Source organism: Nicotiana attenuata, unplaced genomic scaffold, assembly GCF_001879085.1.
Source record: "Nicotiana attenuata strain UT unplaced genomic scaffold, NIATTr2, whole genome shotgun sequence".
Classification (NCBI taxonomy): domain Eukaryota; kingdom Viridiplantae; phylum Streptophyta; class Magnoliopsida; order Solanales; family Solanaceae; genus Nicotiana; species Nicotiana attenuata.
Window position 1 is genome coordinate 62094 of NW_017670824.1, and position 24121 is coordinate 86214.

Here is a 24121-nt window from a genome sequence, read left to right on the forward strand (position 1 = left end):
AACAGATTAGAGGCTTATGCTCAAGAGCTGAGGGATAGTAATCCTGGATCTGATGTGGTGATAAGCATATCCAAAGATGCTTTGGAACAAGGAAAAAGAAAATTTCTAAAAATGTACATTTGCTTCCATGCTTTGAAAAATGGTTGGAAAGGAGGATTGAGACCTTTAATAGGTCTGGATGACACTTTTCTAAAAGGAAAGTGTAAGGGAATATTACTTGTTGCAATGACACAAGATTCAGTGAAACACTTTTATCCCCTAGCTTGGGAAGTGGTTGATAAAGAAACTAGTAGGACTTGGAAGTGGTTTCTAGAGTTGCTAAGAAGTTCCTTGGATTTGCAAGAGGGTGAAGGAGTGAAATTATGTCCGATATGCAAAAGGTAATATCTAACTGGACTTTTATTCACAATAGCAGTAGAATCTTACTTGAATGAGAGAAAATCTTGTATTTTAACTTCAGTGCTTCAACTTTAACGAATATTTTACTACTCACTCTCTATAAAGTGCAGAAATTTCCGAGATTATGAAATCGCCTAAACATGAGAGAAGAACATGGCTGAGTACAATAAAGGTTAGAGTGGGTGAAATCAGTATTTTATTTGTTTATGGGTCAGGGCGGGTTCGTTTTTTGGGGCGGGTAAAGTTTACTGATCTGGGTATGTAAAAGGGGTCTTTTGTTTTGAAATAGGCCAATGAGAGATTGCCACGTAATTAGTAATTAACCTTTTTTTTTAAATATGAGCCGTTAGTTTGAGTGGCATGTAAGGGCCAGGAAAATAACGTAAGGGATACCAATGGCCCAATAGGTGGACGAAGGGTATTTTTAACCCTGAAACTATAGTTGAGGTCAGTTCTGGCCCTTTTCCGTTTTAGGTTATATCCATGAGGTGGTAAATTGAACTCGAATTAGTGAAAGGAGAAAATTACACAAGGTAGGTTATCCATGCCTATTTGTCTTTGTTTTCTCTTTTGAGCCATGGTGGAACTTCACTAATTTTGTAACCTATTTTATGTTCTTTTGCAGTATTCCATATGTGGGATTTATTTCTTTCTCACACGTTGTCAACTAACAAAATTATTTAGTTTATTATGGTAACTTTGCACATTCAAAAAATGTCAAGAGAGCCCAAATTTAGCATGCATTTTTCTTTGAAGGTCATGGTGGAATTTGCAAGCACGTGTGCATATGTACTTTGTTCACATTATTAGTGTTGATTGTTCGGTCTTCAATGAGGTAATTTAGACTTTCTGTATTTATTTGTTATCATAACTCTTTATTATCTCTTAAATTGTTATTAATATACGTAACATGTGTTGGAATGTTTCATCAGTCCGGTTACTTCTAGTATCTCTAATGGCAAATTTGGTGACACACCGTTTATGTGATAGCCAAAAGTCAATTCCTCTATGATATCTATTGTCTTAGTCATTCACTTAAATTTCTTCTTCTTTTTTGGCTTCTATTTTACGGAGTATATATAGTATTGACTTAAGCCAAAAAGATTTCATACCCATGACAATACGTTGAAATGTCACAGCTTTCTTATACAGATTCTTTAGGTTATTAAAAATCTCATAATGTGCTTCATAGTAGTAATACATTATCACTACTATTTAATTTTTAAAAACGAGAAGACAACGTGTTTCCCCTATTTTTGCACTTACCTTATTATTTAACAAGCGCAAATGTCTCTAAATATGATAACTCAACTTTCGTCTAATAATATAATTGTTATTTGTCATGTATTAATAAAATATCTATTTATGTGGTCTCTTATGGCCCAAAATTTTTATCCGATACTTTTACTTTAGTACTAGTAACATGGCACTGTGTTACATGAATATCTATTTATTGTTTTAACTATACTTTCTAATTTTTAAAATCTCAAAAATCTCTAAATACAATTACTGAGTGGCGGGCTTATGAGTATAGTTTATCATACAATTCTTCTTGTATGAAAATATCTAAATAGGCATGGAGGGCTTCTCTTCCAGCTGAGAAGATTAATCACCATCCCACCGTTATCATAGAATACAAAAAGTAAGATGCTTTCTTTAAATTTATTTTTCTATTTTATTTTTTCATATGTAACTTTTCCTTTGTGATTTTTTTATTTATGTTTTTCCTGTATGTATATCCTATGGTATATCTATAAATTTTATCTTTGTGGTATGATAAAATTTTTAGCTCTTTCTCTAAACTATATTTATAAAAAAAAGTTATTTGGTTACTTCATTTTTAACCGCGCAAAGCGCGAATAAGTTAAATAGTTTATTATATTACTATTATTATTATTATTATTATTATTACTACTATTATAGAAGGGAATAAGGAGAGGAGCTTGGGGTCGTCAGGGCTATTTTGGAAAAATTGTAATTATTTTGTGCTTTAACTATGTTGTACTAAGTGCCAAGTGTGTGTACTTTTCTCTGGCCCTCACCTGAACTTTCTTTTCATACGCAATTGTCACAGGTGACTCTAATGTGGGCTCCACTAGCAGCCTTTAATGCTGTCCTGGCGAGAATTGTGCAATTTTTCTTTCCACACTACGTGAGTGCTGGTTTGGCATCAACAAAATATTACTTGCAAGAAGAAATTGGATAAACATAAGAGCTGACCAAGTCCAACCAGAGAAAACACACTTAATCACCTTTTTAATGAAATTGGTAAAAATAATTGTTGTCACTGAAAAATACTTTTCAGATCTGGTTTCCTTCCTATGAAGAAAACATTAGATGGTACAAACTTTCGGTGATGCCGGTGGCGAAGTCAGGAATTTTATTTAGGGTATTCAAACTTTAAATAAGCAAAAAAATTTCCGATAAAAGATGTTCAATATACGTTATATATCATTAAAATATAATATTTTACCTATATATACGGTGTAATATTTCCCGCAGCATTCCATTCGAAGTAGTCGAAAAAGTCTAGGCTTCTGTGCAAAAAATGGGGTGTAGAATGTGGAAAGGTGATCAGGCTATGTTCGCCCCTGGGTGATGTCATTGCTAGCCTATGAGGGAAGAAATTCAATGATAATCTATTTTCAAAGTAGAAATTTTTTCCCAACAGGCAACATGGGTATGTTCAGGTTTATTGAGATGGCAAAATCTGTAAATGGTAAATTGTTGCAAAAAATAATAATAATAATAATAATAATAGTAAAAAAACTTTTTGCAAGGCAACAGAAGCAAACTGTAGTTCGTTAACATTCACCATTTTATTTATTTTTTGTTACGAGAGGTTAAAAATCTCTGTTTTAAAAGCCAGAATTGGGACTCGCCCCGGGGCGGAGCACTCGTAAAACGCCCCTGGGCTTATGTGTGGGGCTTAGTTCTGTGAGACTTACGCCTCGGCCATCGGGGCTTACGCCCCGGACACGCCCAACGCCCAGCGTACTGGGCTCGCCTAATAGAACTTTATGCAATTGTATGTAATTAACCTTGTAAATCTTCAATTTTCTTAATAAATCGTTGACTACTCAAAATTAGTTTTTTTCTAAGTATAAATTATTAAGTTGAGAGTATTGTCATAATTAAAATAAAAATTATTGCACGTTATCCACTAAGAGTGCTATGATAGTTAATTTTAAATAAATTTTTAATTTAAAAAGTATTTATTTATTAACTATTATTATGTCTTTACTATATAATGGAGTAGTCCATAATTTTTTTTATAATTATTTTTCTTTTCACGTTTACGAGATACAATATTTATTAATTTAATAGCTCAATATTAGCTAGTAATTATGTACAAATAATTAGTTATCATGGTATTGTATGGTGAATTATGTGTCACTTTATTAACTTGTTGAAACTTAAAAATGAATGATGCTTGAGAATCATATTTAAATTGTGAATTGTGGTCCCAACAGGCAACATGGTATGTTAAGGTTTATTGAGATGGCAAAATCTGTAAATGGTAAATTGTTGCAAAAAATAATAATAATAGTAATAGTAAAAAAACTTTTTGCAAGGCAACAGAAGCAAACTGTAGTTCGTTAACATTCACCATTTTATTTATTTTTTTGTTACGAGAGGTTAAAAATTACTTTTCTTAGCTTCTCGAGATAAAAAGTATTTCAATAATATTGATCAAGATCGTTACACAAAAAATAAAATGCACCGTAAAGTTTTATTGTTTCGGATTGAATAATATATCTTTACACACCTTGCTTATTTAATATTTCATCTGAATTCCTTCAAATTTATTTACTTTATAATATTTGATCTACACAAAAATTCTCGGGGTCGATAAAAGAACTCAAAGATTATATTTCTAACTCTTAGAATGAAATATAAATGTGATAATGCTATTAGGAAGAGATGATCCATTTAGCCACCTTAATGTTTATTTTCACAAATGTAAAATTTCACCATTCAATGCAATCAAATTAAAAAGTATTATGTCATACAATTTTGCAAAAAAGAATCAGAAGATAGGCACCAAAATAGTCTCTATCACAACTCTAACTGCAAAGTGAACTTATTATCAGTTCATCACGATGCATTTTGCCAAAAAGAGAGGTTCCTGCTTAGATGATCAAATCATTCTATAGATGGACCAACAATATGAGAACTCCAATTTGAACCATTTCGGAATAATTTTACTCTGTACTATTTTATTCTAATATTATTTGCTAATAAAATATAGGATCATTTTTTTAAATGAGTCAATTATTAACAAATATAATTATAATATCAGAAATAAAATAGCATGCGTAGGTTAAAAACGAGATACTTAGAATCATTATTTGTTTTTAAATTTAATGCCTTCAAATAAGAATGAGTTTTTATTTTAAAAAAATTAAACAGACCATCATGTACCATTAGAAAAGATGAAGTTACAGCGTTAAAATATCATGGTATAGCCAGTTTTCATACTGGTCAATGAAAAATAGCCAGCGTCTATCAAGTCAATGAAAAATAACCACTATTTTGCTGCAACAGGGACCGGTCCAGTATAATATACGGGAGTTCTGGTGCATTTGTGTACGAACTCCAGCATATTATGCTGGACCGGTATACTTTGCTAACTCCTGTAAAATTTGCGGGAGACTGGAGCACCATTGCTCCAAACTCCAGTATATTATACTGGACAATTATACTTGCTGGAACTCCCGTAAAATTTACGGGAGTTCCAGCATAATTATGCTTGAACTCCCGTAAAATTTGCGGGAGTTCCAGCATAGTTATCCTGGAACCCCGTAAAATTTACGGGAGTTCAAGCATACTTATGCTGGAACTACCGTAAAATTTGCGTGCGTATTTTTCCGGATTTTGAACAGTGTTTTCGCTCAGATTTAAAGTGGCTAAATTTCGATGACTTTTGAAACTTGGCTATTTTTCAACGACCAGTGGTAAATCTGGCTATTTTTGAATTTCTCCCATTACAGCCTGTGTTGGGCCCGTGCATAGCACGGGCATACCTTACCTAGTTATTATACAAGCGGGTAAGAAATGAGCTTAGGGTAGTAAGGGTATTTTGGGAATTTCAATTATTTTAGCTTTCTAGACGCGTGTTCTCTTTGATTTCCCAATCTCTGCCACGTGAAACTCAACTCATGAATTTGTCAACTCTCTTCAATTTTTCTTTGTCTCTTCTGATTTTTTCTCTTGCGGCTCCAAAACAGTAATCAGGTTAGTAATATTTTGCCTGGATTTTCTCTTCTGTCCTATGTTTGGGGTTTAGCGCTTGGAGTAGAGAAGTGAAGCCGGGGAGGGTTTTTTCTTCGTCTGGCACTGGAAAACTGGGATTTCAGCGCTATTGATTTCTGAAAGTAGCACGCCTAGAAACAATGACGCATGGTCTGGAAACCTCTACGTGCATTAGAGTTAGGGGTAAGAGGAAGTCTTTGAATTTCTTTGTCGTTGTAGGAGTTTTTATGTTTTTAGTAGATACGATTGTTGCTGCCATATCCTATGTCATTTTGTCGAGTACTATCTAAATTAACAATTTGTGCCAACTGCCAAAATCTCTTGTTATTTGACACTACTAGAAATCCGGTAAAAAGCGACCACAAAAAGCGACCAAAGTTGGTCGCTTATAGGCCTAAAAGCGACCAAACATGCCTGGTCGCAATATAGCTGGTCCCTTTATTTTAGGAACCAAAGTTGGTCGCTAATTAGCGACCAACTTTGGTCTCTAAGGTAAAGGACCAAATATTCCAGGTAAAGACTATAGCGACCAGCTTTGGTCGCTTTATTATTTTAATTAATATAATTTTTGGCGACCAAAGTTGGTCNGTCGATTCAGCATTAGATAAAAACTTCAATTTATAAACTAAAATTCCAATACATACGCGGTTCAAATCATTTTATCAATATGAGTATCCTATATCGATAAAATATTTATTTTGAAACCACCTCTATATTAACATAGTGGTAGAAAGAGTACCATGCTGCATCTAGACTTCAAACAGTTTGTTTTAACCATGTTAATAGTTCCACATTATTGGTTAATAGAGAATCAAAATCGATTTACCAATGAATCGTGAAATACTATGGTTCTTACATATAATTTCTGAATTTATTTAGAAGTAATTCGCGAGATCATGCACCTCTCTTTCCTAGTTATGACGGAAAAGGGTACAGCTGGGTGGTCCAGCCTATTCTTGAAATAAACAACTCGCACACACTCCCTTTCCAAAAAAAATCAATACACCAAGCACTACACTTAGATTTATTGAATCCAAAAATTTCAATTCATATCCTAAAGGTTCAATTCATATCCTAAAAAGTTCAACTCATACATACAAAAGTTCAATTCATATCCTAATATTTCAATTTATAAACTAAAATTCCAATATATAAACTAAAAGTCCAATTCATATCCTAAAGGTTCAATTCATATCCTAAAGGTTCAACTCATATCCACAAAATTCAATTCATATCCTAAAACTTCAATTTATAAACTAAAATTCCAATACATAATCCAAAAATTTCAATTCATATCCTAAAGGTTCAACTCATATCCACAAAAGTTCAACTCATATCCACAGAAGTTCAATTCATATCCTAAAATTTCAATTTATAAACTAAAATTCCAATACATAAACTAAAAGTCCAATGCATATCCTAAAGGCTCAATTCATATCCACAAAAGTTCAATTCATATACTAAAATTTCAATTTATAAACTAAAATTCCAATACATAAACTAAAAGTCCAATGCATATCCTAAAGGCTCAATTCATATCCTAAAATTTCAATTCATATCCACAAAAGTTCAATTCATATCCTAAAATTTCAACTTATAAACTAAAATTCCAATACATAAACTAAAAGTCCAATTCATATCCTAAAGTTTCAATTCATATCCTAAAGGTTCAACTCATATCCACAAAAGTTCAATTCATATCCTAAAACTTCAATTTATAAACTAAAATTCCAATACATAATCCAAAAATTTCAATTCATATCCTAAAGATTCAATTCATATCCTAAAGGTTCAACTCATATCCACAGAAGTTCAATTCATATCCTAAAATTTCAATTTATAAACTAAAATTCCAATACATAATCCAAAAATTTCAATTCATATCCTAAAGATTCAATTCATATCCTAAAGGTTCAACTCATATCCACAGAAGTTCAATTCATATCCTAAAATTTCAATTTATAAACTAAAATTTCCTAAAATTTCAATTCATACACAAAAATTTCAATTCATATCCTAAAGGTTCAACTCATATCCACAGAAGTTCAATTCATATCCTAAAATTTCAATTTATAAACTAAAATTCCAATACATAAACTAAAAGTCCAATTCATATCCTAAAGATTCAATTCATATCCTAAAGGTTCAACTTATATCCACAAAAGTTCAATTCATATCCTAAAACTTCAATTTATAAACTAAAATTCCAATACATACGCGGTTCAAATTATTTTATCAATATGAGTATCATATATCGATAAAATATTTATTTTGAAACCACCTCTATATTAACATAGTGGTAGAAAGAGTACCATGCTGCGTCTAGACTTCAAACAGTTTGTTTTAACCATATTAATAGTTCCACATTATTGGTTAATAGAGAATCAAATCGATTTACCAATGAATCGCAAAATGCTATGGTTCTTACATATTTCTGAATTTATTCAGAAGTAATTCGCGAGATCATGCACCTCTCTTCCCTAGTTATAACGGAAAAGGGTACAGCTGGGTGGTCCAGTCTATTCTTGAAATAAACAACTCGCACACACTCCCTTTCCAAAAAAAATCAATACACCAAGCACTACACTTAGATTTATTGAATCCAAAAATTTCAATTCATATCCTAAAGGTTCAATTCATATCCTAAAAAGTTCAACTCATACATACAAAAGTTCAATTCATATCCTAATATTTCAATTTATAAACTAAAATTCCAATATATAAACTAAAAGTCCAATTCATATCCTAAAGGTTCAATTCATATCCTAAAGGTTCAACTCATATCCACAAAATTCAATTCATATCCTAAAACTTCAATTTATAAACTAAAATTCCAATACATAATCCAAAATTTTCAATTCATATCCTAAAGGTTCAACTCATATCCACAGAAGTTCAATTCATATCCTAAAATTTCAATTTATAAACTAAAATTCCAATACATAAACTAAAAGTTCAATTCATATCCTAAAGTTTCAATTCATATCTTAAAGGTTCAATTCATACACAAAAATTTCAATTCATACCCAAAAAGTTCAACTCATACACAAAAAGTTCAATTCATATCCTAAAAGTTCAATTCACATACAAATATTTCAATTCATATCCTAAAGGTTCAACTCATATCCACAAAAGTTCAATTCATATCCTAAAATTTCAATTTATAACTAAAATTCCAATACATAACTAAAAGTCCAATTCATATCCTAAAGGTTCGATTCATATCCTAAAGGTTCAACTCATATCCACAAAAGTTCAATTCATATCCTAAAATTTCAATTTATAAACTAAAATTCCAATACATAAACTAAAAGTCCAATGCATATCTTAAAGGATCAACTCATATCCTAAATCTTCAATTCATACACAAAAATTTCAATTCATATCCTAAAGGTTCAACTCATATCCACAAAAGTTCAATTCATATCCTAAAACTTCAATTTATAAACTAAAATTTCAATACATAATCCAAAATTTTCAATTCATATCCTAAAGGTTCAACTCATACCCACAAAAGTTCAATTCATATCCTAAAATTTCAATTTATAAACTAAAATTCCAAAACATAAACTAAAAGTCCAATTCATATCCTAAAGTTTCAATTCATATCCTAAAGGTTCAACTCATATCCACAAAAGTTCAATTCATATCCTAAAACTTCAATTTATAAAATAAAATTCCAATACATAATCCAAAAATTTCAATTCATATCCTAAAGATTCAATTCATATCCTAAAGGTTCAACTCATATCCACAGAAGTTCAATTCATATCCTAAAATTTCAATTTATAAACTAAAATTCCAATACATAAACTAAAAGTCCAATTCATATCCTAAAGTTTCAATTCATATCCTAAATGTTCAACTCATATCCACAAAAGTTCAATTCATATACTAAAATTTCAATTTATAAACTAAAATTCCAATACATAAACTAAAAGTCCAATGCATATCCTAAAGGCTCAATTCATATCCTAAAATTTCAATTCATACACAAAAATTTCAATTCATATCCTAAAGGTTCAACTTATATCCACAAAAGTTCAATTCATATCCTAAAACTTCAATTTATAAACTAAAATTCCAATACATACGCGGTTCAAATCATTTTATCAATATGAGTATCCTATATCGATAAAATATTTATTTTGAAACCACCTCTATATTAACATAGTGGTAGAAAGAGTACCATGCTGCGTCTAGACTTCAAACAGTTTGTTTTAACCATGTTAATAGTTCCACATTATTGGTTAATAGAGAATCAAAATCGATTTACCTATGAATCGCGAAAGACGCACTATATAGGTATTCCCAGCGCACAGAGGATCCGTTGAGAGTTTGTCTCGGCAGGGAACTGTACGATCTTTTCCCCTATTGTATTGAATCAATAAAAAAGAGAGGTCCAAAATCAGCGGGAACATCCGCCTGAGCGAGCTCAAAATGGGCATTTTCGGCCAGTTTTGAGTTTAGGAGTCGGTGTTTAAGACTCGGCAAAGGCATCAGCCTAGCTAGGAACTTAAGTAGAAGAGTAAAGATAAAAAATAAGACTTGGACTATTGAAGATACCAAAAAATGGATTCTAAAAGTTTATTACACCTTTTTAGTGAGAAATATACTTCACTAATTATGTTAATCGTAAAATTTATATAATGAAAAGTTTTATATTTGCGACAAGGGTTTAGGGAGAGTGATTCTCTTTCTCCAATTAAAAGTTATATTGTTCCCTATAGAAAGAAAAGAGTTTTTTTTTCTATAAAAAACAAGAGTTGAAAAGTACCGTTGAATAAAACTATATTCGCATTCTTTTTTTCCTTTTTTCCCCTCAGGTTTCAAGCGTTTCAACAAGTATATTAGAACATCAAAAATTATTTCGATATCAAGTTATCAACTTTTTGAATCTGGTTCCATTATCTAAGATCAACAATATCTTAGGAGAGATTAAATTATTTATAAAATGATTGACTGAAACTAAAAATTAGTAATTTCATTTTGTTTTCTTAAGTTTTTGCTTGGACAGCAAGCTCACTCCCGATCAATATTGACTATTACCGAAAAGATAAAGCTTATGATTGTCACAAAATTTGACTTAATACTCCTACAAACTTTTAATACTGTTTACGAGCGGAAGGGATCAAAAGGTCCAGGGAAAAAAGAAAGACGAGCACTTTAGACCACGGAGCCAACGTTTAAAGGGGTTTAATATCTTGCACTCTCATCAGTGTCAATCTCATATTGTATCCGCGCATAAAGTTTCGTAGAGGCAGATGAGAAGAATCCTCTACTCTCTATCTTTTAGCATTTTGAAAAGTCTAAAAATCAGATTTGTTAAACGAGATATATAACTTATGGTTGGTACTATGTATATATATATATATACACACACACACACACATGCATGCATACATACACACAACTCATGGTTGATTGATACTACCGTGTTACTTTGATATGATGAGAAGAGGAGGCTTAAAATTGTTTGCTGCCATCTAACATATTAACTGTGACCCTCACTACTTCTCGAGACACAATCTTACTAGAAATTAAATACAGAAGCTTACTGCCACATTGAATTTCTTCAATTTATATCTTGAAGTTTGTATAATTAAAAATATTTGAAGGAAAAAATAGAGTAAGTTTGAAACAAGTCTTGGAGCCCGTTTGGATGGGCTTGTTGTAAGTGACTTTTGAGCCAAAAGCCATAAGTTAGAAATTCTAGCTTTTGGCTTTTGACTTATTTTTGTCATTTTAGCTTAAAAAAAGTGTTTTAAAGCACTTTTTACTTTATCCAAACACTACAAAATGGCTTAAAAGCGATTTTCGCTTAAAAGCAGTTAAGATAAACCAATCCAGACGGGCTCTTGGTCAAAGAAAGAATTGTTAGCAACAGATGTGTGACGACCTGGCCGGTCGTCTCATGAGTTAACGGTCCGTTTCCTCCATTTCTACTTCTTATTGCTTTGTTCATCTGTGTTTTGATGTATTGGGTTGGTTGGATTGAATCCGGACTGGTTTTGGTGAAGTTTGAGACACTTAGTCTCTTTTAAGAAGGCTTAGGTTGGAAAAGTCAACCGGATATTGACTTATGTGTTAGAGGGCTCGGATGTGAGTTCGATGGTTCGGTTAGCTTCGGGAGGTGATTTATGACTTAGGAGTGTGATCGGAATGGGTTTTGGATGTCCGGAGTAGAATTAGGCTTGAATTGGCGAAGTTGATATTTTGGCGATTTCCGGTTGATCGGCGAGATTTTGATATAGGGGTCGGAATGGGATTCCAAGAGTTGCAGTAGCTTCGTTGTGTCATTCGGGATGTGTGTGTAAAATTTCAAGTCATTCGGACGTGGTTTGGTTGGGTTTTTGATCAAAAGCGTATTTCGGAAGATTTTAGAAACTTAGGCTTGAATCCGATGTGTTTTGGGTGATTTGATGTTGTTTGAGGCGTTTTGATGATTGGAACTAGTTTGAATAATGTATTGGGATATGTTTGTACCTTTGGTTGAGGTCTCAGGGGCCTCGGGTGAGTTTCGGAAGGTTGAACGGGTCATTTTGAAGTTCAGAAAATTGCAGAAAAACTGCTCAGCTGTTGTAGAGATTTATACCTTCGCGTTCGCGAGTGGGCATCGCGTTCGCGTAGAAGGATTTGAGGAAGGTCAGAAATTAAGCCTTCGCATTCACGAGAGGGGCTTCGCGTTCGCGGAAGGGTTGGGTAGTTGGTCATCGCGTTCGCGAGATGGACCTCGCGATCGAGTAGAGGAATTGGGTCAGCTGTGGTTTGAGGTCAAGTGTTCATCGCGTTCGCGGAAGGGTGAGCGCGTTCGCGAAGAGAGGTCGGAGCAGGGCTTTGCGATCGTGTTGGTCGTGTCGCGTTCGCATAGAGGAAAAAGTGGTCAACGTAAGTTTGTGCTTCGCGAACGCGAGGCGTTGACCGCGTTCGCGAAGAAGGGAAGTGAGGCCTGGGCAGAATGTTTTTAAATCATCTTGTTCGCGAATGTGGGTCTATTTTCACCCATAGCTGCTCGTTTTTGGAGATTTTTGAAGGAGATTGAAGAGGGATTCAAGGGGAAACGATTGGAGGTAAGATTCTTGGACTAAAAACTCGATTATTATGTGAATTCCACCTAGAAAATCATGAAAACTAAGCCAAAAATTTGATGAACTAGGGCTTGAGAAATTGGACTTTTGATTTGGGATTTTAAGGGTCATTTGTGGACGGATTTTGATGTTTTTGGTATGTATGAACTCGTGGGGAGATAAGGAACCTATTGGTTTAAAAATTTCTGAGTTTCGAGAAGTGGGCCCGGGGCTCGGGTTTTGCTAATTTCGGGTTTTTTGGTATTTTTTGATTGTTTTTGCTTGGGCTTTGTTCCCTTAGCATATTTTGACGTTCTCGTTCTGATTTTGGATAGATTCGACGCGCATGGAGGCCAATTCGAAGGGCAAAGGCGTTGCGAGCTAGGGATTTAGCCGGTTCGAGGTGAGTAATGATTGTAAATAATGTCCTGAGGGTTTGAAACCCCGGATTGCACATTGTAGTGCTGTATTGCGGTGAGGCACACGCTTGATGGCGAGCGTGGGGTCGTGCACTATTGGGGATTGTAACTTGGTCCGTCCCGATTGATGATTTTACCGCGTATTTGATTAAAAACTATTTACTATCATCATTTATTGTTATTTGGGCTTCGTGCCAATTATTTGAACCCTTCGGGGCTTTTATTTGATATTTCCCCAGTGTTTTGACTTACTACTTGAACTCAGTCATATTAATTTTCCCTGTTTTACTACTCAGCCATTTTTACTCAGTTTTTGAGACTTAAGCGATATTTTTAAATAATGTTTGGGCTGAGAAACACTGTTTTACTGTTGCCCGAGGGGCTTGTGATGATTTTTGATTGAGTAAGGCCGAGAGCCTATATTGTGAGGAGATACTGGTACTGATTAGAGGCCGAGAGCCTGAGATATGTATGCCACGAGGTGGCTTGATTGATATGAGGCCGAGGGCCTAGATTCGATGCCACGAGATGGCTTGTTATTGCGCTTGGGCCGTAAGGGGCCCCTTCAGGAGTCTGCGCACCCCCAGTGAGCGCGGGTACCCATTGTGATGTGAGATTGAGCCCGAGTGGTTGTTACTGTTGTGAGATGTTGCCCGAGGGGCGGATGTGGTGTTACTGTGCCCGAGGGGCGAACTTCTATTTGATTACTTTTCCTTAATTACCCGTTAATTACTTGTTGACTTGTTGTAAGGGGATTTTATCTGATTTTTCACTATTTTAATGTTTCTTAAATGATTTTACCGCTTCATTATAGAATGCCGTGTGTCTTACGTGTTTTCTTACTTTCAGTCATTATTTATATTTGTTACTCACTGAGTTGGAGTACTCACTTTACTCCCTGCACCCTGTGTGCAGATTCAGGCGTAGCTGGTTCCGCTCCGGAGTGCTAATTTCCTCCAGTTCCAGGCGGGCCTTTCAGAGATTACGAGGTAGCTGTTGACGTCCGCAGCCCCGTGTCTCTATTCCTCTATTATTCCTGTTTCTTTTCAAACAATTGTAGTAGAATATGACTTTAGCAGACTGTATTGTGGTTCATAGATGCTCGTGACTTGTGACACTCCGGTTAGGGCTGTGTCGGGTTGTATTTTCGCTATTTATCAATATTAAGCTATGTTTTAGACTGTTTTGTGTTGTTTAACTGCTTGAATAAGTGAATTGGGTTGGTTGGCTGGCCTTGTCTTCACGAGAGGCGCCATCATGACCGGGTTTGGGGTTAGGGTGTGACAAGTTGGTATCAGAGCCTAGGTTACATAGGTCTCACGAGTCATGAGCAAGTTTAGTAGAGTCTCGCGGACCAGTACGGAGACGTCTGTATTTATCCTCGAGAGGCTGTAGAACCTTTAGGAAAAAATTCACATTTTTGAAATTCTTGTCGTGCGAGTTTGTTGATCCGAGTACTAAACTTCTGTTGTTCTATTCTCTCACAGATGGTGAGGACACGCGCTACCGGAGAGGGTGGACGACTACCAGTGCCACCAGCTGCGGCCACCAGAGGCCGAGGACGTAGTCGTGGTTGTGGTAGAGGCAGAGCAGCGAGGGCAGCACCAGCAGATCCACCAGCTGCCCCAGTTCAGGACCAGGTTCCAGTTGTGGACCCTCCAGCAACACCAACTCAGGCACCAACTGTGCCTATTGTGATTCCGGGTCTTCAGGAGGCCTTGGCTCAGATATTATCAGTTTGCACTAGCCTAGCTCAGGCAGTTTCAGCCACTACAGCCGCAGCTACTTCACAGGCCGGGAGAGGCAGTCAGACTCCCGCCCCCACACACCTGAGCAGGTCGTGCAGGGACTTCAGACGCCGGGGGCACATCCAGCCCAGCCGGTCGCAGCTGCTCAGGACTATGTAGTTCCCGTCCAGAGGATGAGCAACGTAGGTTGGAGAGATTTGGGAGACTTCAGCTTTCGACCTTCAGCGGAGCAGAGGGCGAGGATGCCCATGGCTTTTTAGATAAGTGTCAGAGGATGCTTCGTACAGCCGGTATCTTGGAGACCAGCGGGGTCGCTTTCACTAATTATCAGTTCTCAGGAGCCACTTTTACCTGGTGGGAGGATTTTGAGAGGCGCAGGCCTGTTGGTGCGGCACCCCTTTCCTGGCAGCAGTTCTCTGCTCTTTTTTTGGAGAAGTATGTACCGCAGTCTCGCAGGGAGGAGCTGCGTAGACAATTTGAGTGGTTGCGTCAGGGAGACATGACCGTGTCACAGTATGAGTTGAGATTCTCTATGTTGGCTCATCATGCCATCTGGTTGGTCCCGACAGATCGAGAGAGTATCAGGAGATTTGTCGATGGTCTTACTTACCAGCTCCGTATTCTCATGACCAGGGAGAAGGTGACTGGTGCTACATTCGAGGAGGTTGTGGATATTGCCCGGGAGATTAAGTCTGTCCGTCGCTAGGAGCGAGAGGAGACGGAGGCCAAGAGGCCTCGAGGATCTGGTAGCTACAGTGGTGGTCCTTCGAGGGGCCAGTTTCAGCACGGCAGAGGCTGACAGTTCCGACATGGTCAGTCTGATCGCTCAGGTTATCGAGGGGCGTCATCGGGTCATGGATCCCACTGTTCACATTAGGGCCATTCTTCACTTAGTGCCCTCCCAGCTCAGAGCTCATCCCGTGCTCCATCTGCTCAGGGCTCTTCTACGCCGAGTGCATCTGCTGGTCACTTCGATGCGAGGGGTTCCCCATCAGTCGCCTTCTCCAGCACCTAGGAGTTGTTACGAGTGTGGCGAGGTGGGCCACACGTGGAGGCAGTGTCCCCGCCGTGTTACTAGTTCATCCCAGCAGAGGGGTCAGTCATCAGCTTCAGCGCCAGTTGCTCCACCACCACCCGCCCAGCCAGCTAGGAGTGGATCAGTCAGACAGGGGTCTCCCTAGAGGTGGAGGTCGATCAGGGCGCGGTCAGGCCCGTTTCCATGCTATTCCAGGCAGACCCGATGCTATTGCCTCCGATGCTGTCATTACAGGTATTATTTCAGTCTGCTACAGAGATGCCTCTGTATTATTTGATCCCGGTTCCACCTATTCTTATATGTCATCATACTTTGCTCGCTATTTGGGTACTCCTCGTGAGTTTCTTGCTTTACATGTTCACGTATCTACCCCGATGGGCGATACTATTGTTGTAGGCCATGTGTACCGGTCATGTGTGGTGATTATTGGGGGTCTGGAGACCCGAGTTGATCTTTTATTATTGAGTATGGTGGATTTCGATGTCATTCTGGGCATGGATTGGCTATCTCCGTGTTGCGCTATTCTAGACTTTGTCATGCTAAGACAGTCACATTGGCTATACCGGGTGTGCCACAGATTGAGTGGCGAGGTGTGACTGATTACGTTCCTAGTAGAGTGATTTCTTTCTTGAAGGCCCAGCGTATGGTTGGGAAGGGTTGTCTTTCGTATCTTGCCTTTGTGAGGGATGTGGGAGCTGAGACTCCCAGTATTGATTCTGTCCCAATTGTGAGGCATTTCCCTGATGTATTTCCTGCAGACCTGCCGGGCATGCGACCGGACAGGGATATTGATTTTGGTATTGACCTGGTGCCGGGCACTCAGCCCATTTCTGTTCCGCCGTATTGTATGGCACCAGCGGAGCTAAAGGAGTTAAAGGAGCAACTTCAGGAACTCCTAGATAAGGGGTTCATTCGGCCTAGTGTGTCACCTTGGGGTTGCCGGTTCTGTTTGTGAAGAAGAAGGATGGCACTTTGAGAATGTGCATTGATTATAGGCAATTGAACAAAGTAATAGTTAAGAACAAGTATCTTTGCCTCGCATTGATGATTTATTCGATCAGCTTCAGGGAGCGAGGGTATTCTCCAAGATTAATCTCCGTTCGGGTTATCACCAGTTGAAGATCAGGGATTCGGATATTCTTAAGACGGCCTTCAGGACCAGATATGGTCACTATGAGTTCCTGGTTATGTCTTTTGGGCTGACCGATGCCCCAGCAGCATTCATGCATCTGATGAACAACGTGTTTTGGCCTTATCTTGACTCATTTGTCATAGTTTTCATTGATGATATCCTGGTATATTCACGTAGTCAGGAGGAGCACGCGGAGCATTTAAGGGTTGTGTTGCAGAGATTGAGGGAGGAGAAGCTTTATGCAAAGTTCTCCAAGTGTGAGTTTTGGCTCAATTCAGTGGCATTCTTGGGGTACGTGGTGTCCAATGAGGGTATTCAGGTCGACCCAAAGAAGATAGAGGCGGTTCAGAGTTGGCCCAGACCGTCCTCAGCCACAGAGATTCATAGTTTTCTTGGTTTGGCAGGCTAATATCACCGGTTTGTTCAGGGATTCTCATCTATCGCATCGCCCTTGACCAAGTTAACTCAGAAAGGGTGCTTCATTTGTATGGTCAGACGAGTGTGAGGAGAGCTTTCAGAAGCTCAAGACAGCTTTGACCACAGCTCCAGTATTGGTTTTTGCCATCAGCTTCAGGTTCATATACCGTGTATTGTGATGCTTCGAGAGTAGGGATTGGTTGTGTGTTGATGTAGGAGGGTAGAGTTATCGCTTATGCTTCTCGTCAGTTGAAGCCCCATGAGAAGAACTACCCCGTCCATGATTTGGAGTTGGCTGCCATAGTTCACGCGTTGAAGATTTGGAGGCATTACTTGTATGGCGTATCTTGTGAGGTATTCACTGATCATCGTAATCTTCAGTATTTGTTCAAGCAAAAGGATATTAATTTGAGGCAGCGGAGGTGGTTGGAGTTGCTTAAGGATTATGACATCACTATATTGTACCATCCAGGGAAGGCCAATGTGGTGGCCGATGCTTTGAGCCGAAAGGCAGTGAGTATGGAGAGTTTGGCATATATTCCAGTTGGGGAGAGACCTCTTGCGGTTGATGTTTAGGCTATAACCAACCGGTTCGTGAGGTTGGATATTTCGGAGCCTAGTCGGGTGTTGGCTTGTGTGGTTTCTCGGTCTTCCCTATATGAGCGCATCAGAGAGCGCCAGTATGATGATCCACATTTGCTCGTCCTTAGGGATAGAGTTCAGCATGATGATACCAGAGATGTGACCATTAGAGATGATGGGGTGTTGAGGATGCAGGGCCGGATTTGTGTGCCCAATGTGGATGGGCTTCGGAGTTGATTCTGGAGGAGGCCCATAGCTCGCGGTATTCTATTCATCCAGGAGCCGCGAAGATGTATCAGGATCTGAGACAGCATTACTGGTGGCAGAGAATGAAGAAAGATATTGTGGGATTTGTAGCTCGATGTCTTAATTGTCAACAGGTGAAATATGAGCATCAGAGACCGGGTGGCTTGCTTCAGAAGATGGATATTCCAGAGTGGAAGTGGGAGCGGATCACTATGGATTTTGTAGTTGGACTCCCTCGGACTTTGAAGAAGTTCGATGCTATTTGGGTGATTGTGGATAGGCTGACCAAGTCCGCGCACTTCATTCCTATTTGTACTACTTATTCTTCGGAGCGGTTGGCAGAGATATTTGTTCGGGAGATTGTTCGGTTGCATGGTGTCCCAGTTTCTATTATTTCAGATCGGGGCACTCAGTTTACTTCCCAGTTTTGGAAGTCTGTTCAGCGAGAGTTGGGTACTCAGGTGCAGTTGAGCACAACTTTTCACCCTCAGACGGACGGGCAGTCCGAGCGCACCATTCAGATATTGGAGGATATGCTACGTGCTTGTGTTATTGATTTCGGAGGGTCATGGGATCAATTTCTACCGCTTGCAGAGTTTGCTTATAACAACAACTACCAGTCGAGTATTCAGATAGCTCCATACGAGGCTTTGTACGGGAGGCAGTGTAGATCTCTAGTTGGTTGGTTCGAGCCCGGTGAGGCTAGGCTATTGGGGAAAGATTTGGTTCAGGATACTTTAGATAAGGTGAAGGTAATCCAGGAGAGACTTCGTACAGCGCAGTCGAGGCAAAAGAGTTATGGTGACAGGAAGGTTCGAGATGTGTCCTACATGGTTGGTGAGAAGGTCCCGTTGAAGGTTTCACCCACGAAGGGTGTTATGAGATTCGGAAAGAAAGGGAAGTTGAGTCCGCGGTTCATTGGGCCTTTTGAGGTACTTTGGAGGATTGGGGAGGTGGCTTATGAGCTTGCTTTGCCTCCCAGCTTGTCGAGTGTGCATCCGTTTTTCCATGTTTCTATGCTCTGGAAGTATATTGGAGATCCGTCTCATGTTCTAGATTTCAGCACGGTTCAGTTGGAGGGTGATTTGACTTATGATGTGGAGCCAGCAGCTATTTTGGAGCGTCAGGTTCGGAAGTTGAGATCAAAAGATATAGCTTCAGTGAAAGTGTAGTGGAGAGGTCGGCCCGTGGAGGAGGCTACCTGGGAGACCGAGCGGGAGATGGGCAACAGATATCCTCACCTGTTTGAGGCTTCAGGTATATTTCTTGACTCGTTCGAGGACTAACGTTTGTTTTAGTTGGGGAGGATGTGACGACCCGGCCGGTCGTCTCATGAGTTACCGGTCCGTTTCCTCCATTTCTGCTTCTTATTGCTTTATTCATCTGTGTTTTGAGGTATTAGGTTGGTTGGATTGAATCTAGACTGGTTTTGGTGAAGTTTGAGACACTTAGTCTCTTTTAAGAAGGCTTACGTTGGAAAAGTCAACTGGATGTTGACTTATGTGTTAGAGGGATCGGATGTGAGTTCCGATGGTTCGGTTAGCTTCGGGAGGTGATTTATAACTTAGGAGTGTGATCAGAATGGGTTTTGGAAGTCCGGAGTAGAATTAGGCTTAAATTGGCGAAGTTGATATTTTGGCGATTTCTGATTGATAGGCGAGATTTTGATATAGGGGTCGGAATGGGATTCCGAGAGTTGCAGTAGCTTCGTTGTGTCATTTGGGATATGTATGTAAAATTTCAGGTCATTCGGAGGTGGCTTGGTTGGGTTTTTGATCAAAAGCGTATTTCGGAAGATTTTAGAAACTTAGGCTTGAATCCGATGTGTTTTGGGTGATTTGATGTTGTTTGAGGCGTTTTCATGATTGGAACTAGTTTGAATAATGTATTGGGATATGTTTGTGCCTTTGGTTGAGGTCCCGGGGGCCTCGGGTGAGTTTCGGAAGGTTGAACGGGTCATTTTGAAGTTCAGAAAATTGCAGAAAAACTGCTCAGCTGTTGCAGAGATTTATATCTTCGCGTTCGCGAGTGGGTATAGCGTTTGCGTAGAAGGATTTGAGGAAGGACAGAATTTAAGCCTTCGCGTTCGCAAGAGGGGCTTTGCATTCGCGGAGGGGTTGGGTAGTTGGTCATCGCGTTCGCGAGATGGACCTCGCGATCCCGTAGAGGAATTGGGTCAGCTGTGGTTTGAGGTCAAGTGTTCATCGCATTCGCGGAATGGTGAGCGCGTTCGCGAAGAGTGGTCGGAACAGGGCATCGCGTTCGCGTTGGTCATGTCACGTTCGCATAGAGGAAAAAGTGGTCAACGTAATTTTGTGCTTCGTGAACGCGAGGCGCTGACCGCGTTCGCGAAGATGGGAAGTCAGGCCTGGGCAAAATGTTTTTAATTCATCTTGTTCGCGAATGTGGGTCTATTTTCACCCATAGCTGCTCGTTTTTGTAGATTTTTGAAGGAGATTGAAGAGGGATTCAAGGGGAAACGATTGGAGGTAAGATTCTTGGACTAAAAACTCGATTATTATATGAATTCCACCTAGAAAATCATGAAAACTAAGCCAAAAATTTGAAGAACTAGGGCTTGAGAAATTGGACTTTTGATTTGGGATTTGAAGGGTCATTTGTGGACAGATTTTGATGTTTTTGGTATGTATGAACTCGTGGGGAGATAAGGAACCTATTGGTTTAAAAATTTCTGAGTTTCGAGAATTGGGCCCGGGGCTCGGGTTTTGCTAATTTTGGGATTTTTGGTATTTTTCAATTGTTTTCGCTTGGGCTTTGTTCCCTTAGCATATTTTGACGTTCTCGTTCTGATTTTGGATAGATTTGACGCGCGTGGAGGCCAATTCGAAGGGCAAAGGCATCGCGAGCTAGAGATTTAGTCGGTTCGAGGTGAGTAATGATTGTAAATGATGTCCTGAGGGTTTGAAACCCCGGATTGCACATTGTAGTGCTATATTGAGGTGAGGCACACGCTTGATGACGAGCGTGGGGTCGTGCACTATTGGGGATTGTGACTTGGTCCGTCCCGATTGATGATTTTACCACGTATTATATTAGAAACTATTTACTATCATCATTTATTGTTATTTGGGCTTCGTGCCAATTATTTGAACCCTTCGGGGCTTTTATTTGGTATTCCTCACTGTTTTGACTTACTATTTGAACTCAGTCATATTAATTTTCACTGTTTTACTACTCAGCCATTTTTACTCAGTTTTTGAGACTTAAGCGATATTTTTAAATGATGTTTGGGCTGGGAGACATTGTTTTACTGTTTCCCGAGGGGCTTGTGATAATTTTTGACTGAGTAAGGCCGAGATCCTATATTGTGAGGAGATACTGGTACTGATTGGAGGCGGAGAGCCTGAGATATGTACGCCTGGTTTTGCCACTATTCTTATCCACTTAAGGCAGGAAACACAGATCCACTAATTGATTTTTTACTTCTTCCTCTCCATTGTTTTGCATATGTTATGACCATCCACCTTTCGTTTGTTTTCTTGCCATCCATTCTATTGTTTGTCTTGGTATATGAAGTTGTTTCCCATTATATTGGCTCCCTGAAGCTTTCTACCTAAGGCTACCCCTCTCTTAAGACAACATTGAGTGCTTTTCATACAATTTTATATACTTCCTCGATAGTGTTCATTATACTTATAAATATTTTACTACTAATTATCTTTTTCTTTTCAGCTAAAGAACAACTTCAATTTTTTTGAAACACAAGATACGAGATACAAAGTCAGTTTTGCTATCAAGAAGGTATAGCAAATTTTATTCCACAAAGAGTGTAGAACATTAGTTCATTAACTCTTAAAAAAGGGACAAGGAGCAGCAGTATAAATATTGATGTGTGAATAGGTTGATTTCACATAGATAGATCGATTTCTTAACAGAGACGCCCCAAGGAAGCTTGAGTCTTCCCTTTTTATCTTTTTCTTTATCAGTCAGTTAGATATCAACGTACGTAAAGGAAGCTTCTTTTCTGTAACTGGCTTTTCTAACGGGGTAAGAAATGATATCTCCTTCTGCATCTACCACGAACACTCCATAATCATCCCTAAATATATCCAATGCCGGCTCAAGCCTAAAGCAAGTCAAGCACTTGCTTTAGGCCCCAATACTTTAAGGCCTCAAAATTAGTACTACTATATCAAAAATTAAATTTTGTATAACTAAATTTTTATCATTTGTAGATGTAGTAATTCAGTCATGTATATCTAATAATTAAAACTATTCCAGTTTATTTATTTTTCTTCACATAAATCACATATTTTTAGGCTCTCATGTTTTAATTGGGAGGCAGTGAGCTTACAAGTGAGTCAAAAGTATTTTTTTCTTTCTTCAATCTTCAGCTAAATCAGTTCTTGTTCTTTATAAAATCAAATTTTCTTTTTTCTCTCCTCATACTAACTCATCTATCTATTCTGCCAAAGAACAAGGGTATTGAATAATTTGAGTAGCATAATCTTTTTTCTTTCTTCCTCACGTTTTTCTCAAACTCTCAGTTCCGACAAAAATATATAAAAAAAATTATTGAATATTTCTTAGGCCTCTTATTAAGATTTTTCTTTAGGACACCGTATTGATTGAGCCGCATATCCAACTATGATGTGATTTTTATCTATGGAAAATACACCTCTCTCAAAGTAGTACTAAATTACATTTTCTTCCTTCAAACCTAGCTTCATATCCAAATTGTACGTGAATCAAATTTTCAATCTTTACTCTGTTTGCAGAGACCTTTTGTGGCACAGAAGAAGTTAAAAAGAAGAGATATTGTAAGTAGTTTCTTTCATGTTTTTGACAACAAACTTTCGATATTGTTATCTTAGTTTTGGAATACGAAGATACATTATCATGCCTAAAAGCTTCTGGAGCATTCTCCTAGAGTTGAGACCACTCAGGCATGTCAAACTTTCTTTTTTCTTCTTGGCGTAATGTGTACTCCCTCAATTTCAATTTCAATTTAGATGATGTAGTTTGACTCGGCACGAAGTTTAAGAAAAAAAAGAAAATTTTTAAAATTTATGGTCTTAAAAACATAAGGTGTAAAAGCTTTGTGGGGCCATGACGACATTTGTGTGGTTATAAAAGCTTGTCATTAAGGGTTAAATGAGTAAAAATGAAGAGTTTAAAGTTGAATTATTTTCAATTGTAGAAGTGTGTTATTCTTTTTGGACCGGACTAATAAGGAAAGTGTGTCACGTAAATTGAAACAGAGGGAATATTATTTCCTTTAATCCCCACTTACTTCTTAATTTTATGGTCCATATTTCAATTTACAACCAACTAGCCCAAAAATAATAGGCTAAGATTTAACATCCAACTCCAATAGGTTTTCGATATTACTATTTAATTTTTAGAAAAGATTGCTCAAGTTTTTAAGTTAATTTTCGAATTAGTAACTGTAGTTCAAATATTAGTTCATCAAACCAAATCCATTTGGATAGTGAAAATTAGATTTTTAATAAGCTTAAATACGTGGGTTTAGATTTCGAATTTGATTTTGTGAGAAATTTGAAGTGGGTGTTATTTAGAGCCCGTTTGGATGGGCTTATTTTAAGTGACTTTTAAGCGAAAATAACTTTTAAGCCTTAAGTTAGGAATTCTAGCTTTTTGCTTTTGGCTTGTTTTTGTCATTTTAGCTTGAAAATAAGTGCTTAAAAGCACTTTATTACTTTATCCAAACACTACAAAATGGCTTAAAAGCACTTAAAACAAGCCAATCCAAACGGGCTCTTAGACTTGTTAGAAATAGTATAAGAAGGTTGTAATATAAAATTTGAAAGTCATAATGGAGACTTGGACTGGTTTTG